The sequence below is a fragment of the Odocoileus virginianus genome, chromosome 1 (assembly GCF_023699985.2).
Source record: "Odocoileus virginianus isolate 20LAN1187 ecotype Illinois chromosome 1, Ovbor_1.2, whole genome shotgun sequence".
NCBI lineage: Eukaryota > Metazoa > Chordata > Mammalia > Artiodactyla > Cervidae > Odocoileus > Odocoileus virginianus.
In genome coordinates this window covers 23235394-23253583 of record NC_069674.1, presented here as the reverse complement: position 1 = coordinate 23253583, position 18190 = coordinate 23235394, and the positions used below count along the sequence as shown (strand labels likewise).

Sequence of the window (18190 nt, the reverse complement as noted above, 5' to 3'; positions counted from 1 at the left end):
CTTGCTGCTTCAAATGTCAGCAAATACTTAATAAGTCTCTACTCTGTGCAATGCACAGAAATCCAGTGTGTATTTGCAGAGTCTGAGTATCATTTGACTCCCCTACATAGACTCAATGAGTGCTGTACACCACCCATGCATGTGCGCTCAGCCGTGTCTGACTCTGTGACCCCACAGAAGGCAGCCCATCAGGCTCTCTGTCCATGGGGATTCTCCAGGCAAGAATACTGGAGTGGGTTGCCATTTCCAACTCCAGGGGATCTACACCAAGAGGCTGATAGATTACAATTAACAAGCTGTCATCCTGACCTGAAGCCAATGACATTTTAGGAGAAGAGGAAGAAGGAGGCAAGGTATATGTACAATAAGAAGATAATCTTCCTGTCCCTACCTCCCATCCTATTCAAGGATATGCTGGATTAAGGGACATAAAGAACAGATTTTCTGTGTGGCAGTGATCCCGAATCTTGTTCTATTAAGTGTCACCCGGTTCCCCTCCCCAAACTGAAGGGCCACTGTGGACAGTCAGCATTACTTGTTACATCATGACCCTGGCAAATCATTTAAGTTCTAAAAACATTTAGGATCTTCAGTTGCTGGATCTCTGTCGCCTTATCTGTAAATGAAGCCCAGGTGCCAGGCTTATTCTGAAGATTAAATGAGAATGTATGGAATAAACGTGTGCAGTGGGGCTTTGTGCCTTCCTGCGAAACACAGGCCCAAGTCACCATCAGGAAGAAACCTGTGGAGTATATGCAAGAACTTCATAATAACAAGAGAAATTCAAAGACGAAGGAGTAGACAGGTACCAAAATGCAGGCAGGGGTTGTAATGCCTACTCAATCAAACTGGCCTTTCATAAACCTCCTCCTCTCTATAAGGAAAAGTTATTTGTGTTAGCTCAAACAAGAGAAAATGCTGTACTTAATTATCATTCTCTCTCTATCTAGATATTTCATGATTCAAAGGACTAAGACGGAATTGCCAAATAAGCAGCCACATGGCTCCATCTGCACCAGGCACCACACGCCCCCATCCACAGACCTGGATCTCGGCTCTGGGCTCCCTGCTGCGCTTGCCACTGTCGGCCCATCGCTGCAACTCTGTGCTGGAGGGCTGTGCCACGAGCACGCGGAGGGGGCCCACGGGGCACGCGGAGTTCCGGAAATGAATGCCAACACCCTCCTTCTGCCTTCAGTCAGGGGATGACCAGAGCTGACGTTTGAATGGTCCAGCTTCTGCACCCTCAGGTGGGATCCACCAAAGCAGGCTCCTCACACGGCCTCCCGGAGTACCAGCAAAGCAGGGCTCCAGCTGCCCACAGCGGTGACTCGCTCGGTAACACACTACTGGAGCTTCGGCTGTTTCTCTTACCTTCTAAATAAACTACGGACACAGACATCTACGTCTCTCTGAGGAGAAGTCAATCTAAGAAAATATCTCCTCCCATAAGACCTGAAGATGCATAGATATAAAGCACTGAAGAGTCTTATCTTAGTTTCTTCTTAAATCTTCTAGAAACAAATAAACTTTAGAGTCTCAGGTTTTTCACAGAATTAGCAATACACAATCCAGAGATATTTATAGAATATTAAGATAAAATTCCAGTAGTGTTTTGTGATGACCATAGAGTCCACTAGACTCATAAGAGTAATTCAGAAGAATACTATCATTGAGTTTTTACACTTTGCATAGTGAGTGAGTTCATTCTAATTCAAAAAGATAAAATCTCTTTGGTATAATGAAAAGCAATTCTAAAACATTTTTTTTCAACATGGAGAAGTTCAGTTCTAGAAATAATTATTGAAGGCCTACTAGGTTCCAGACATGAAGACGACCTAGCCCCTGTCCTCAGGGAAATTAGTGTCTAGAAAAATGAGAGACAGACACATAAGTCAATAATTATACTAGGCTCAAAAAGTGTGATAATTAAACTGTGAACAAAGACACTGGAGGAAGGTCTGTCTGAATGGAAAAGGGCTGAATAAAGTTTCACAAGCAGCTATTATTGTTTAAACAAGGTTTTCAAAGATGTCTGGGATTCCAGGGGTGGGAGATAGAGAACACAGCATGTAGGGAGGCCAGCCTGGGAGAAAGCGGAAAGCAGCAAAAGCAGGTCTGTGTGTCCATCAAGTCTGGGCTCTGGGTCAACAGAAGTAAAATGAATACTCACATGCAAAAGAGTAACTCATCTTCAAACTGTAAAATCCTCACAGGAATCACTTGACAAAACTATCAGACAAGTTTTCTGCTTCAAAAAAGCCTCTAACATGCCAGGCCCTCATGTATTATCCTCGATGCATAAATAAGAGAAAAATTGTCTGACTCAAAATATAGTTACTGCCTATATACAATGAGATTTCAACTATATGACATGTAACTATGGATACAGTTGAAAGATCAGTGGTCTTGAGAGTGGCAGGGGCAGAGGGGTGAATAGGTGGAGCACAGGGAATTTTTGGGGTGGTTAAAACACTCTATGGGATACTATAACGAAGGATACACATCATTAAACATTGGGCCAAACCCACAGAATGTACAACTCCAAGACTTCAGGGATTAAAATCTGTCACTGCAGTTTCATCAACTGTAATAAATGTACTGCTCTGGCGGAGGTATTGATAATGAGGGGCGCTGTGTCTGGGGAGAAGAGAAGCATGGGGTATATGTTATCTCTGTACCTAAAACTACTCTAAAATAAATTCATATATACATAAATAATCATAAGCATTCATGACCAATACCCCAGACCTTGTTAAAAGCCTATAGCGATGGGAAGAAAACTAATACTTTTAGAAATAAGACTTATTCTGTTATCTTCTACATGTTTGGTTAAGTTAAACTTATTCTCAGAGTTTCAACAGATACTGATTGGTATTATCTCTTTTTAGGGAGGTAAATCTCTTTTCAGTTCTTTACAGGAGATGACAACAGGGGCGAAAGACTTTAGAAATCGTGTCCCAGTGTCTGGTATTATAGGGATTTTCCAGACATTTAACAGAAACACAGCAGTGCCACAGTCTTACGACTTGTTTCTTCTGGGCCATCAGGAGGAAAACTTAACATTCCTTACATTTTGAGGTTAGATGTACAGCTTTCATTCTGAATGTAGCACCATCAAAAGGGGACACGTAAACAGAAAGCTTTGGTTGTAACAGATAAAGAGTGTTGTTTCATTATAAGACTAGACATTATTTCGTAAAACATAAAAATACTCAAGATGAAATCCACATACATTTATGACAGGTGACATTCTAACACAATAAATAATACCAAAAAAGAACCTCGAAAGATGATGAAGGATCCAATTTCATAAAGCAATCAATGAGCAAGCCTCTATCAACTTCACCATGAAAGAAAGAAAATGTAAATCAAAGCAATCTGGACCCTAATGATGTCAATATCCTAGACCCCGTTTAAAAACGTTTCCAAAGTGTTTTGAAAAGTCATCTGCAGAGTCATTTGCAAAGCCTTTCTTTGCAAATCCTTAAGTCCAAGGAAAACAGAGGAGTATTACCTCTGGCAGCCGATGAGCACTCTGATGGCCCCACGGCAGCTGCCACCCTGTAAAATATGACAATAGCTGCAAACCTGTCTGTGAGCTATTCATCTGTTTGTTGCTTAGGAGCCACAGGGAAGGAACTCAAAAAGAGAGCTTGTTTTAAGTCATCCTCAGGAACACAAATCGGGTGATCTTTCAAGACACTCCTGGATCTAGGCTCCTGCTTTCCTCTGCAGGACTCCTTTTACTGAACTCCATCTCTGCCCTTGTGGGCATGTCTTCTTTGGCTCACTTTACCTCTCCCAAGCCTTGACAGGAAAGCAAACATACACTTTTTTGGTCTCATCCCATCCCAATACGGATATTGTTTAAAAAAAAAGTCTTGAAAGTAAGGAACTACATAACTCCAGTGATTTCCACCAGGAATTGACTAATGGTACATTAAGAGATCTTGGCTCCAGCACCCTCACTTATTTATTAGCTGTTTGGCCTTTGGCAAGTGACTTAATCTTTCTAAATCCTACTTTCTTCAACTAGCAAATGAAGAGGCCAAATTAGATGACCTCAAAGGGCCTTTCAAACGTTCAAGATTTGCTTCTGTGAAATACACAAGCAGAGAGCCACTGAACTTTAAAGAATATGGCCTTGAAAATAAGAGCAAAAAGGACCCCAGAAGTCCCATGTTGTTAGCATTCAAATCTTGTATTTCCTCAGTAACTCAACCCACTCAAACATCAATCTCCAAAACCATTATTAACTGCTGATTAAAACAGTCATGAAGTAGTTCCATAGGACATTAAATTTAAAAAGATGCAAATTTCTGGTGCACTGGGAGGACCCAGAGGGATCGGGTGGAGAGGGAGGTGGGAGGGGGGACCGGGATGGGGAATACATGTAAATCCATGGCTAATTCATTTCAATGTATGACAAAAACCACTGCAATGATGTAAAGTAATTAGCCTCCAACTAATAAAAATAAATGGAAAAAAAATAAATAAAAAGATACAAATTTCATTTTCAAGTAAGTTTCAGAGACTGTTTAGTAAAGTTAAAGTCTCAACATCTTAGACTTTTATCATGCTAAGCGTGCCCTGCAAATTTTCAGGAAAGTTGTTAGAACATAGCATTTCTCCAAAGTTGTTTGCCATAGGATCCTTTTTCATACAGCAAACCCTGCAGATCCAAGTGTTCCCAGAAATACACTCAGGAGACGGCTGTTCTGAACCAATGAGACGTCTGCTCTGCACTGACTGGGTGAACGTGAAGCGGCCCCCAGAGGACCAGCAGGAGCCTGGGCGGCTGGCAAGGCCCGGGCTCTACGGCAGCTTCTGCGGCCAAACGGCTGTTTGCACTGGACCAGTTCACCAGCCTCCTCAGGCCTGCTGGGCCCTACCTGTCCTTTGGGCAGCAGCTGCTGGCCTGCCCACTCCACCCCAGCCCAGAGCAGCTCAGCTCACAGCCCTCCCAGGCCTCTGTTCTGTGTCTGCACTGCATAAATATTGGCTGCACAGGCTGCCCCCCTGTGACCATCTGGAAAACCTATTACCTTCATTCCACTGTCATCTTAATTTCTGCATGATCACACAACAAATACAGGGCATGGTCTGGAGTTGCTGCAGAGTAAGAATAATTCTGAAAAATCCCCAACTTTCTTCCACAGAGACATAATCAAAGAAAATGAACTACAAGATCTCTTTATGAACAATTCCCTTTTTCTATGAAACATCCCCATTAGCAAATTACAATTAAGCAAATACTGGCAGAGAAACAACATAGGTTTCTTTGAAATCTAAAAAAAAAAAAAAAAACTTTTCTGATAAGTATTATTGACTGAAAAATTAACATGTTTGTCACATTCAAAAAGCCACAAATGAATTTCTCTGAAAAACCCAACGTCCTTTTAAAAAATCCACAAAATTGGGGCTCTGCCAAAGCGTGAATGTTACAAAACCATATGCCACATGCCCTTCTTCATGCTTCTATGAATTACTAAAGCAAGGATTAAGCTTCTGATGATTTAGTATCAGAAAGATCAGACATGGATTCAAAGGCTGGCTCTAGCTGGGTACATTTGGGCAAGTTATTTAATTTTTATTTAACCTCAAACTCCTAACCCCTTAAATGAGAATAAGAACTACCTAGTTCACACGATAATTGGGAGTTTTAAATAAAATAAAACTGAATCTACCTAACATGACAGGGACCTACATTAGTTAGAATCAGGTTTGGCTGAGAGAGACAGGAAGCCCAAAGTACCAGCAGTATAACCAAGAGAAGTTTCTTTCTTTCTCGGGAAAAAGCCCAGGGAGGCAAGTGTGGCACTCCACTGCCGTGTTTCTCGATCACCTATGGCTCAACTTCACGGGCCAGGACGGTGTCATCTACATCCTAGACAGCGGATTGGGAATGATAAATAATGACAGGGCAAAAGGGACACATACTATCCCTTAAGGGAGGTTCTGGGAAGGATCACATGATAACACACTTCCCATTAACCAGAAGTTAGTCTCATGGCCACAGAGCTGCCACGGTTATGTCCAGCCTATTCCCATGGGGACAGCCAACACCAGTTATTTAAGTCGGCATCCATTCAGAATGTCTGGATTCTGAGGCTGTACTGGTTGCTAACCATTTTGAAAATTACCCTTGCCTTTGGGAAGCTGTGCCTTAAAACTCCACAACAAACAAGATTTCCTTTGTAACATACGCAGTTTAGGACATAATGTACCCCTCACTAGTTATTTTCCCCTTAGTTTCCTTTTCTGAAAAAGAAACTAGCTTTAATAGGAAAAGGTCAATGTTACTGAATCACAGGGTTCTCTTTTCAAAAACTAACACTCCATTTTCGATGCCATGGTCTCCTGAAGGCTGAAATACAGAGACTCTGATGGTGGATGAAAGCACCTTGTCCCACTGCCCCACCTCCAGGCTGCTGGGCCCTGTCACCTCTTGAACTGGTAGTAGCTGTGTGCAGGATGGGGAGAAAAGGAGCGGCGTAGACTGCTAAAGTCTCTACTCCGTGTACATGTGACACATGTGGGCAGCATGTGCTGAATAAACTGGAGCCTGTCACCTTTCCAATTAAACCCAGTTAACACCAGTATCCATCTTCCTGAAAAACTGAAGCTGGAATGCAGGGACCCAGCCTAGATTTTTCTGGGTTAGTAATTTCCTAGAGTTTAAATCCTAAGCTATATTCCACAAGTGTCAAGAAAGCTTGCATTAAAAAAAAAAAAATCAATATTAGGAATATTTTTCCTTTAAAAATATATTAAATTAAATGTAATTTTAAAAAAGTTTTAAATAGTTTTAATTGCTGCAAAATAAGCAGTCTGTAGGAAATGGTGCACCAACCCTGGGTCCTGGCATGCTGTGGAAGCTCTGGCCAGCCCTCTGCTATTACTCAACTGTTTAAATCTTGGTATCTTATGAGACCCTTATTTCCTTAAACAATCTATCCTACATTCTGCACATTTTAAGGGTGTCCTTTATTTTTTCCTTAATTGCTGTATTGATTTTTTTCTAACAAGCACATAGGAACATTAAGAAAAGAGCATCAGTGAAAAGCCATTCTGTTCTGTTTCCCTTACACTGTTTCCCTTCCCAGAGAAAACTATTCTTACTGTTTCCTGTGAAGCTGTCCAGGTTATGTAGCTTCAAACATAAATGTCAACATGAACACATTCTGTTTGCACCAAAAAAAATGCATTTCCAGTATTCTATTCTTTTCTCATTCTAAAGAGTTTCGACATATTTTTGTCTGCACTCACTGTAACTAATTTACTTTCTAAATTGAACAGCAACATTCCCTGTACATAGAGGTGCTATTTAACAGTGTGTGTGCACCACCAATTATCACAAAGTAATATTCTAACCTTGAAAAGCTCCTGGTACCAATATTCTTCCCCACAATTAACTTCCTATGGGACACTAGCTCTCAACAAATAGTTCAAGGAACATGTGTCTTCACAGGGAAGAATTACAATCTTGAGTGGAAAGGGCAAGCTCTCCACACAGCCCAATTAATTCTGGCACATCCCCCATTAATCACCTGTATAAAAATCATTACATTTAATGAGAAAGCTATTTGAAAGAAGCTTCCAGTGCAACACTGTCCACATGGACCGTCAGCAAAATGGCGACATTCTGTAGCCAGGCTGCCCAGCACCCATACACGCCAGCCACATGTGGCTAATGGTTACTTGAAATGTGTCAGTGCAACTGAGGAACTGAATTTGTAGTTTAACTTAATTTAAATAACCATGTGTGCCTAGTGGCTACCCTTTTGGACAGACCTCTTCTACTGAATAGTGGATAAACAGAAAAAGATGACAATCCCTGTTATAAAAGAGGGACACATGGGAAACGTGTGTATAAGTATGTATGGCAAGCATGATGGATTAAGCTCAAGCTACATCTCCTGAATCTTCTTTCTTGACATATCCAAGGCTGAGCGGACTATTTCTAAAAATAATTTCTCTAGCTAAAGTTGGAGCAAGCCTTAAAGATATGCTGCAACTACCTTTAAAATCTGAAACTGAAATAGTTTTACTGTACTGAAACTCTATGTTTGATGATGCACTCTGTTTTATAATTTTCCTGGCATGATATTACGTGTGCATCACACTAAATTAACAGTTTCTCTGTTGGGTGGAAAAAACAAGTTTCAGAAGCATATGTATAATACTATGCCAGCTACACACATAAATGTGTGCATATATATATACACACACATGTTTGTGTGTGAATAGAATTTATCTAAAATGGTTCTGCTGAAAAGCACATTCTGTGGTGATGAAAATGCTCTCTGCCTACCCTGTCCAACAGGGTTATTCGGCTACTGAGTGCTTGGAGGATGGCCAGTACTTGATGGAGGAATGGGACCTTTACTTATATTTAATTTTAATTAATTAAAATAGCCACAAGTGACAAATGGCTAGCCTGTTGGATGGTATGATCTAGAAGAATAAACCTCAAACTGTTAAAAGGCAACTTCAAAGTGTTGTGTTAGTCACTCTGTCTTGTCTGACTCTGTGATCCTATGGTAAGACCCTTGAAGAGGACTTACCATTAAAGGGAAGACAGATTTTTACTTAAACTTTACAAACCACTGTAGTGTTTTTTAATTATCTAGTTTCATACAACTGGCACCTATAGCTAGCTCACCAAACGAATAAATACGAAGGGGCAGGGTCTTACTAGCCCAGGCCTCCATAACAAATTCCACAGACTGGGTGGCTTAAACCACAGAAAACTTAGTACTGAAGGTTCTAAGTCCAAGATGAGGGTGCCAGATGACTGGGTTCTGATGAGAGCTCTCTTCCTGGCTTGGAGACAGACCCCTTTTCACTGTGACCTCTCATGGGGGTGCAGATGGGGAAATAAAGTTCTGAGCTTCCTCTTCTTACAAGGACACTGATCCCTCATGGGGACACCATTCTCATGTCTTCTAAACCGATTATCTCCCAAAGGCCCCACCTCTAAATACTATAACATTGGGGGATAGGGCTTCAATAAGCAAGCTTGCATTTATAGCTGTGGACACAAACATACAGTCCATAACAGGAGGACAAAAGAAAGAATTAAATTCCTTCTACTCTGTGTATTTTTCTCTACTGCCTTCACGTAGCTCACTGAGTGCCCTAGAAATCTTACTATTAGGTTTCCAACATTTGGTTGTTGGAACACCTGGGACAGTGGCATTTTCAAATAACGAGAGTGTGGCCAAGTCTCGAGACCTCATGATCTTATAAATTCCAGTTTGAAAGAACACACTAATGATTCAGTGTGCGTGTGTGCTCAGTCATTCGATTGTGTCCAACTCTTTGGGGCCCCATGGACTGTATTCTGCCAGGCTCCTCTGTCCATGGAATTTTCCAAGCAAGAAATACTGGAGTGGGTTGCCATTTCGTACCCCAGGCGATCTTCTCGACCCAGGGGTTGAACGCACATCTCCTGAGTCTCCTCCACTGACAGGTGAATTCTTTCCCACGGAGCCACCTGGGAAGGCCCACTGTTCTCACTCCTCTACGTGCTTTCTTGATGCCCTCAGCAACCAAATGGTGATGCCAGATGCACACCAGGCAAGGCTGGGAAGGTCACTTCACATGCTACCTTTAACTGTGCCTGTTTGTAGTCGTGCAGGAATGAGAAGAGCTGCCTTAAAGTGGGTTTAACCTCTGGGTTACCTCAACACACTCGTTTTTCCAAGATCACCTGCTGGGAAGCCAAAGGAACCTTTTTGCAGGAAGGACTGAGCCAAGCGGAGCTTCCCACAGGCCAAGTAGCTTCTCTTCTCTTGAGTTTTTGAGGAAACTGCTGCAGCTTCCCACAGGTCCCAAGGTCTCCAGGTATGGGGGGAAGTTGGTATTCTCAAACAATGCCTATAAAACAGTGGCATCCCTAACCTAGGCTCCTTGGTCAGAAGCAGCCTGTACATTCAACCGTTATCAAAGTTGCTTTTTTGTGCCCCATAAAAAAGATGAAGATGTGAAAATGCTGGCCCGGGCTAGGACAAGGGGGAAATAAGGCATGACTACTTGATGGTTACTGAGATTTCTTTGCAGGTGATGAAAATGTTTGGAACTTGGCAGAGGTGGTGGTTGTACAATATTAATGTATTAAATGCCCCTGTTGAGTTTGAAATGGCTAACTTTATGCTACTTCGCCTGAAAAAAATCCAAAAACCCGAAGTCTATTTTAAAAAAAACATAGGAAGTGGGCACCATCCCATCATACAGACCTACACTGAGGGGCCCGGGAGGGCACACTGGTCCTGCACACCTCCCTGTGGGATGACGGGCACTGGCAGACCCATCCTTCCCATTCCTCTCAACCAAGCCTTTCGAGCTCCCTTCCCTTAGCCATTTCCAGTTACACTGCAGAATCCATCCTAAACTCTGGGAGGGCCCATTAGGGCCCTGGAGAATTAAATGGATCCTCTCCAACACCATGTATTCTAACTCAGCCACTGATCTGTTTGTTGCTCTCAAGTTAGTCTCTGTTAGTAGTTTTCCATCTGATTCTGCTAGTGCCTACCCGAATTCCCTGAGGACCTCCCACACGCTGTATTCTGCCAATCTAACACTGAGGGCAAACACCACCTTCCTGCTCTGTAATGGTGAGAAAATTCCTCAGCAAACTCTGAATGCACCCTTGACTGCTCTGGCTTCAACAGTGCAATCACGATGATTGTGGTCAATTAAAATGTCAAATCAGTTGTTTGAGTAAACTGACAAACGGCTGGACTGAACTGTTTTTTCCTAGGTACTACAATAATATACAGTGACTCTCGGTGACATCGGTTAAGAGGGAAAGACAGGGAAATAAAGAAAAATTGTTTTCTTTAGCTTCCTCCCTGTCTTTTGTTGGGCTTCCCTCATGGCTCAGTTGGTAAAGAATCTGCCTGCAATGCAGGAGACCCTGGTTCTATTCTTGGCTTGGGAAGATCTCATGGAGAAGGGATAGGCTACCCACTCCAGTATTCTTGGGCTTCCTTGTGGCTCAGCTGGTAAAGAATCTGCCTGCAACGCGGGAAACCTGGGTTCAATCCCTGGGTTGAGAAGATTCCCTGGAGAAGGAAAGGCTAGTCTGTATAGTCCATGGGGTCGCAGAGTCGGACACGACTGAGTGACTTTCAATTTCACTTTTCTTTTGTCACATCTACTCCAGTTGTCCTGATCACACCCTAGAACCATGCTTCCAAAAGATACTTGACTATGAAATCCTTTTTCATACTAACATCTTTCCCTACCAACTGAGACAAGAGTGGGTAGAGCACAAATTTTAAAAGAATGACATAGGCCAATGACATGATATAAACTGGTTAGAATCAACTAGGTCCAAAATGATGGATGAGTTTACTTCCAGTAGACCTTGAGCCTCAGTATACACTCACTGTAACACATCAGCAAGCTAAATGACATACCCACAGGCACCATAACAGTTCCAAGGCCAACTATAAAGATCAAAAAGTAGGCGGTGGGCCAAATCCTAGAAATCCCTACCTCTTCCCCAAAATAGCTGGAATACTCCTCCCACTCATTAGCCTATGACATACCCATCCCTATAACAACTGACAACCCCATACCCCTGGGCCTCTTGCCTTCAAAGATGGCCCACGCTCTGTCTGTGGAGTATGTTTCTCCCTGAATAAATCTTCTTTCACTTTACTATGGCTTGCTCTTGAATACTTTCCTGCGCAAAGCCAAGAACTCACACTCAGCAGCTGTCCCAGGGGGCTGAAGATGACCTGAGATGTGACCATCCTCTCATGCCCCATCTCTCTCTCCTGCAACACAACCCTTACTTTCTCCATCTCAGTAAAGGGCACCTTCCTTCACCTAGTTGTTCAGTCTAAAAACCTCAGAGTTATCTTTGGCTCTTCTTTCGTTCATACCTTACAAATGACTTATCAGGAAAATGCACCAGCTCTATTCTCAGTGTCCCTAATCCAAGTGTCTCTTCCCCAATCCAGACTGAGCTACCAACCCACCTCCAGCACACCACCTCTCACCTAAACCACAGCAGCTTCTGCTTTTGACCCCCAACGCCCCCACCAAGGGCATCCAAAGTAACCTTTTAAAATAACAAGTCCTAACACATCTTTCCCCTATTCAGAAAGGCTCCTCATGCCTTACATGGACTGGACCCTGGTCTCTCTCCAACTTCATTTCCAAATGCTCTTTCCTCTGCTGCCTGTTCTGCGGACAGAGCTATTCCTCTGACAAGCCAAGCACAGTCTCCTCCCAGAGCCTCCCAACTGTCAGTTCCCTGAGCCTGGGGTGCTCTTCCTCCACCGAGGGCTGAGAACCAAATGTTTGCATCCCCCAGAATTCACGGGTTGAAGCCGAACCCCACTGTGATGGTATTCAGAGGTGGTGGCCCTGGGAGTTGATTAGGTCATGAGGATGGAGCCCCCATGATGGGAATTAGTGTCCTTGTAAGAAGAGGCTCAAGAGAAATGATCTTTCTCTCCACCGTGTGAGGATACAGGAAGAAGGCAACTGTCTGAAATCAGGAAGAGTCCTCAACAAGCACCTGCCCATGCTGGCCCCTGATCTCAAGACTTCCAGACTCCAGAAGTGTGTGAGAAATAAAAGTGGTTAAACTGCACATCTATGTTACATTTGTTACAGCAGCCCAAGCTAACAAAGACACAGGTCCTTGGTTAAGTGTCACCTCCGCCGAGCAGCCTGGGACGTGGGGAACATAGCTGCACTCCCCGCCCTCCCACTTCTCCCACCTCTTTCCTTAGCCTTACTTTTGTTGCAGCCTTTATCACCATGTGGCATTGTAGCACGTGTTCACTGGCTTCCTGGGTGCCTCCCACACCAGAACAGAAGCTCCAGTGGACAGAAGTTTTGTTTTGGGCTCTAATATGGCCCCAGCACTCAGAAAGCCTGGCTGGTGGTGATGCTCAAGAAACATCTACTGAACAAATTAATAGCTAGTTCTCATAGAAGAGTCTCTCAGAATAGTCATAAATTGCTTCTCTAGAGTAAAACAGCACAAACTAAGAGTTGGGAGAGAGGGTAGTAACCATGACAGCCAGGACCTGGGAGCTCTCTAAAGGGCAGTGAAGCTGGGGCACATCAGTGTCGCCAAGTCCAGCCCAGGATGCAGTCAGCTCAGGCTCCTCCAGAGGAGGCAGAGTTCATTTACAGCTAATCAAAGCAGCTAAAATTGGGCTAAACCGTCATCCTCAGTGATCTGGAAGTGGTTCCAACATACCCTCTGTGAAGCCACTTAAAACATCAGACCTGTAGTGAAGCATGTCAAGGCCTAAGTTTGAAGTTGGTCTTTAGAAGGTAACAGAGGAGCAAATAAAATACCTTGGTGAGAATATGTTACACACAAGAATCACAGTGACACCAAATGCACCATAAGCTGAACAAAGGTGGTATAATTTTCAGGCAAAGTAAGGACACTGCCATCCAGCAATCATCCTGAATAAAACACTACCACATGTGGAAGAATAAAAACACCACCACACATTATTTTCAGCTACTTAGTTCTACAATTCCTCACTATAAATGCAAAGTCAACACTCGGTGTGCACAGTCTATTACTGTATCATGAATTCTACTGTGTACAGTCAGCCTTTGAGAGAGGCAACATGGGAGAGAAGAAAAACTGCATCTACAGTAGTTAAGAACATGAGATTTGCAGCCCAAACTCAGACGGTTTTCCCACCAAGTGACCTGTCATTTAAGGGATCTTGAGCAAATGACCACTTTTGGAGCCTCCTCTGTAAAACGTGGATCGTCTCAGCAACCTTACAGGATTCTTTAGAGACCGTATGAAATTGTGTCAATGTAATGCTCAGCACAGACTTTAATCATGTACTGGAATCCCACATTTAGATGGTTCCATATGACCACCACAAGGGCAGCGCTATGTCATGCATACTCAAAAGCTCTGTATCCTTGAATGCATGGCTCTGGAATGAAATAATTAATAAATCAATGAATAGTGTCTATTAAATGTTCCTATTTTTATGTGAAAGGCAACCAAAGAGATGAGACAAAGAAGAGAAGGGGGAAAACAGTGAGAGGCGTAAGGAGCCGCGGAGAGGCAGCATTTACAAGGAGCAGCAGGAGAGTGGGCAGCCGCCCTCCAAGAGCAGATCAGAGTTAGCACACGAAGGCGGAGACAAGAACAACAACGGAGGTTTACTTAGCAGAGGTGGGGGGCCAGAACTCTCACCTCACTGCACCTTGATCATCTGCAAAGGTGAGCCACACTGAAGACAATGTTTTTATTAGAACACTGTAATAATAAAACCAAACTCTCTGGGAAATTCCTGCCCATTTCTAATCTGAAAGATGCCAATCAAAATTTCCACCGCAACCATGTGGAATAAGCCCTAGGGCACTCTCTCTGCAGAGTACAGAACCATCCAGCAGCGGAGGGAGGTGGCTCCTGTGTGTGGCCTGGCGTGGCGTCTGGCTAAGGTCATGGAGTGAAGCTCTAGGTACTCACATGCACACAGCACAAGAGCGCCAGGAACCTGCCACCCTCCAGTAAATTCCAGCTTTCCTCCCACAGAAGGCAAAGGACAGAAGCACAATAACACTTTACTGTACTCAGAAAAACAGACACGTGTACTTTGCCTTATGACAGAAGTCAGTGTGACAGACATGAAACCTACAAAGACGATTCAGACAGTATGAAAGGTGGATGAAAACCTAAGAAGTCATCAGGTCATGGATGCCAAGGGCCAGAGGTGGCGGGTGGCAGGTGGAACAAGAGCTCCCACTGCAGAAGCACATCAGCAGATGAGAGTAAGAGAGGAGAAGCATCGTGAGTTTGATGTTAGCTTAGTAACTAACAGGCACCATGAAGAATCAGAAGGATAGCTAACCAGAATCAAAGGGTGCAAGTGCTGTTCAGTACTTACTGGGCAACCAACCCCTCCATTTACGCAAACAGGTACCAATCCACCTCATCGTGATTCACTCCAACAGTGCTCAGCAGTGCAGGTGCAAGCAAAAGGACAAACAGGTCAGGACAGCGACTTAAAACCTGGACCACGGATTCCACATGGATAAGAGGGAACGAAGACAGGAAGGAACTAAGGTTGAGTTTCAGTGAGAACAAATGCGAGGTGGAGGGTGGGATGGATGAGAGAGCATGGTCAAGGAAGGAATTTCAGACTTACTGATCTGAGCTGTGAGTAGATAAGGTCTACGAAGTGGGGAGCTGAGGGGAACTGGTGAGAAGATCACTGGTGATTAAGAGCAGTCATGAAAGGAAGTGGATGATCCCATGAAGCTGGGGCAGGGTGGAGGACGATGAGGCAGTCATCAGTGATAAGTAGGAATAACGAGGAGATCAGCAGGTATAAGAGTCACCTGCTGGGGTACAGGGGGTGCAAGGATGGTTATACACAGGACTGAGGCTCCACAGAGTAGCGGGTGGACGGGAAGGTGGAAAAGCAAAGATCCAGCACAGCCTTGCCTGGCGTGGGCCCCCGGCCCAGCTTCTGAATAGCTTTCCATCTCTGTAATGATGAAGCTAATCTACCTAAATTAGGTAGTTGTGCCCATTTTTTATCTGAAAGATGTAATCCAATCTTTCCCGTGCATTTATATAAAATAAACACTAGTAGAAAAACTCAGGTTTTCCAAGATAAAATCTTCAGTGACTGGGCATTCATTGTAGAATCTTCAGACGTTCACAAATTTATCCTACATGTCTAAAGAGTGCAACTAGATTAACATTTCTATTAGATTTTCTCAAAAGCCATGTTTTTTGTTTTTTTTTTTTTACTATACCTTTTATCAACTGGGAACAACGATCTGCCTCAAAACTGGAGATCTTTTTCCTTATCATTTAGATTGAAGATACAGGGATCTGGTAAATTTCTACTATCCCCTCATCTTCCAGCATTCGTCACTGACTCCACCTATGAACTCACTTACGACACAGTCTTTATGTTAATGAAGAAGTATTTCCTGGAGAAATGTGACTCTCCCAGCCCTCTGAACAGGACTTGTTCAGGGATCCTCTCCTCTGGGAAGATGGCGTGATAACACACCGCCATTCCCCAGCCCCTCGGGTGGATGCCCCTTGTCCTGCCAGAGCATTCCATAGAAGCTCTCTCTCTGTATCTTACTACATTTGACTGTCAACCAAAACAAGCTTTATGACCCTGGACAAGTGCTTAACCTCTCTCTGCCCTAATTTATCTACGTATAAAAGACAGAAAATAGAGTCACGTGGTCGCTGGCGGGGGGGCGGGGGGTGGAGAGAATGGCGGCTCCGCGAGAGAGCAGGGCTTCGGGGGAGGAGGGAGCAAGGAGGAAGGTTTATGACCTAATTCCCTGACGGCTCAGACCGTAAAGCGTCTGCCCGCAATGAGGGAGACCCGGGTTCGATCCCTGGGTCAGAAAGATCCCCTGGAGAAGGAAATGGCAATCCACTCCAGTACTCTTGCTTAGAAAATTCCATGGATGGAGGAGCCTGGCGGGCTACAGTTCATGGGGTCGCAGAGTCAGACACAATGCAGTGATTTCACGCACAGTGAGGTGAAACAGAGAAGAGAGATTCAGTTCTAATGTCCAAAAATCAGATTGAAAGACTGACTCATCCTGGTTCTTCCTACTTCAATTTGAACCCATTTGAGGTTCTTCAGATAGATCCCAAAGTGACAGACGAAGAAATAAAAAAAGAGGTTTTGGCAATTATCCATACTGTTGTATCCTGACAAAAATCAAGATGATGCTGACAGAGCACAAAAGGCTTTTGAAGCTGTGGACAAAGCTAACAAGTTGCCACTGGATTGGGAACAAAAGAAGAGGGCCCTAGATGTAATTCAGGCAGGAAAAGAAGATGTGGAACGCACACCCTTAAAGAGCGAAAAAAGCAATTAAAGAAGGAAGGAAAGCCTACGAATGTGGAGGAGGATGACCCTGAGCTGTTCAAACAAGCAGTATACAAACAGACCACGCAACTCTTTGCTGAGCTTTCCTTTCCTTAAAAGGAAAGAGAGACAAGCCAAAGAGATGCATGAAAGGAAGCAACAACGGGAGGAAGAGACTGAAGCTCAAGCAAAAGCCAAATGAGAAAGGGAGTGGCAGAAAAATGTTTCAGCAAAGTCAAGATGTAGCGTGGACAGCTGGCGAAACTTCCAAGCAAATACAAAAGGAAAGAAAGAGAAGAGAAACCAGATCTTCCTGAGACCACCAACAGTAAAGATGGAGCAGCGTGAGAGACCGCCAAGGGTCACGGCCACGGAACCTTCCCCAACTGTCTGCCTCCTGCTTTGAAGGACTCATTCTTTCCTCCCATTTTCACCCCAACATAGAGTAGTATTTGCTTTCTAGTCCATTTTGTTTTCAATACAGTAATACCGATCAGAGTAATTCTTTTGTACATTGAAATAAGGGGCTCCGTTTAAAAAGAAACCTCCCCCCAGCGCTTACCCCAGACCAACTGGGACTGGAAGGTGCTGCCTCCTCTTCCCACAGCCGGTAACTTCATGCTCTATATTTCACTGAAGTGTGATGGTTAGAAACGTCATGTGTCGTTTATGGAAATCATCCAATTAAACACACTGCTGACATTGGTGTTGCCGTGACTTCAGAGACATGCCTGGCCCACCCGAGGAAGCCCCTTCGCTTAGGAGGACCCTTGCTTCTGGGTGTGGCGTCCTTTGAAGCCCCAGATCAGAGCAGAAGGCAGCGGACACCCAGAGCAGTCACTGGACGCCCTGACGTCCCTGCAGTTTGGCATGTGCTTTCCCATCTGACTGGCCAACCCGCATGGCACGAGGCTCCAAGCCACTCACCCTGTTCACTCTCCAAAGAGCTAGCCGTCCTCCCTCCCATACCGTGGTATCCTTGCCTATCTGCATTTGTTAGTAGTAATATTCTGTATATGTAATAAATTTTTATACCCTAAAAAAAAGAATAGAGAGAATAACAGTACAAACATCATAGGGCTTTTGTATTAATTCATGAAATGAAGTTAATGCCTAGAAAGCACTTGGAACAGTTTCCAGCACACAGTAAATGCAACAGAAGTGTTTGCTGTTCTTATAACAATACTCATTTGCATATCTTTCCTTCTGTCCCATGTTAGCACCTTTAAAATAAGAGATTAGGTCTTAATCTTTGTGTCTCCAGGGCCTAACACTGTGACTGGCAAATAGGAGACATGAGGTGAATTAACGCCATGAATCAA

At 43.8% G+C, this 18190-nt stretch overlaps 1 pseudogene; it reads left to right on the top strand.

The window, feature by feature from the left end:
* Positions 1-1226: 1226 nt before the first annotated feature.
* Positions 1227-17274, top strand: LOC139037782 (dnaJ homolog subfamily C member 8-like; annotated as a pseudogene).
* The last annotated feature ends 916 nt before the right edge of the window (positions 17275-18190 follow it).